This window comes from Rhagoletis pomonella, unplaced genomic scaffold, assembly GCF_013731165.1.
Source record: "Rhagoletis pomonella isolate Grant_MI unplaced genomic scaffold, Rhpom_1.0 Rhpom_scaffold_00003, whole genome shotgun sequence".
NCBI lineage: Eukaryota > Metazoa > Arthropoda > Insecta > Diptera > Tephritidae > Rhagoletis > Rhagoletis pomonella.
The window spans coordinates 27892026-27893565 of NW_023458557.1; positions in this window are offsets into that span (position 1 = coordinate 27892026).

The window sequence follows — 1540 nt, forward strand, 5'->3', positions numbered from 1 at the left end:
TTCCTGAACAAATTTTCTAAATACAATAGGTAATTAGTTATATGGATCCGAAAAAATGGCCGTTTGACCAAAATGTCAAAATTGACCGATCCCATTGAAATTTTGTGTCATAACTACTATTTTTTAGGACTAACCTTGGTGCAAATTTCATCCCGATCGGAAGGCATAGATTTCAAAAGTTGGGTCACTTGAGGTGAAATGCCCCATATGTATGCTAACTTTTGCAAAAAAACTGAAATTCAGTCGGAAACCGCCGTTTACGAACAGCTGTTCCTTATCTATTTGTACAAAAATGGTGTGAAAAATGTATAGTAATTCATCAATTGAGAACGGCTGGGCCGATTTGGCTCAAATTTTTTTTGGTTGTTCGTAATTGTCAAGAAAAGGTTTGTACGAAAGAAAATTTTGGGAAAACCCTCCGGAAAAGTCGGAAAATCGGGAAAATTGAAAATAAACTTTTTGTATGGAATTTTGTGTGCAATTGTTTCGGAATGGCTTTTTGAATAGAAAAATAGAAAACTCTTAGTTAAAAGCTCGGAGAATTCCGGCAGAACGCAAAAATTTCATATTTTTTCGACGAAATTTTGCATTTTGTCGCATGATTTGATGATTTTGGACGATGAAAAGGTGGAGAATTCGTTGTCATGCTTGGAAAGTTTCAGATTGTGAAATTCATTGTGAGCATGAATCAATTGGGAACAATTTTCTTCTATGTTTCTTAACCGATTCGAATGGTTGTTGCTTTGTTGGAAAGGTGTTTAGAAGGAGGAGTGCACAAAGTTTTAATTTTTCGGATAGGTGATACAGTAGTAGAGCTACGCTAAGCAATCGCATTTATGGTCCGATTTGCTTCAAAAGCGGAAAATATATTCGGTGCATAAACATAAATACATAAACTTGCCAAAAATAGACCCGATAGGTGCCTCAAAAGTCGAGTTATGGCAAATTCGGTTCCATGCAATATGTTATCTTATCTATCTACATATACTAATTATATAAAGAAAAATCCCTTTTTTGTAACAGGTAATCTCGCGAACGGCAAGTCCGGCTTTCATGAAATTTTGTTTATAAACAGCTTTCAGCAATCACCATATCAAGGGGAAAAAATTTACTTTTTTCCGGAAGGTGGACCAGGGAACGATATATTCGAAAGCTCGTATTTATTGTCCGGTTTGCTTGAAATTTGGTACGTAGGTAGCCTTTTCACTAGATTAGCATATACAGTGCAATCCGGTTATAACGAATTCGAGTGTCCATTTTATTAGAATATAATATTTTTAAAAAATAAAGAAATAATGTAAATGTATAAGTACAAAATCGTATACTTTTGATGCAAGGTTAATACCCGTTTTTCGATTCCTACATTTTTCTTAAAGTGAACAAAACACAGATCAGAACCCAATGAACCGTCACGAAGCTGATTGCCTATTTTGACAGATTTCGGTGAACCAATGAACTTTGTTTAAGTATATAGACATTTTCTGCCGCGGAGACGGTTGCCTCTCTTTTCTAAAATCGGGGAATTACCGAACGATTTTCT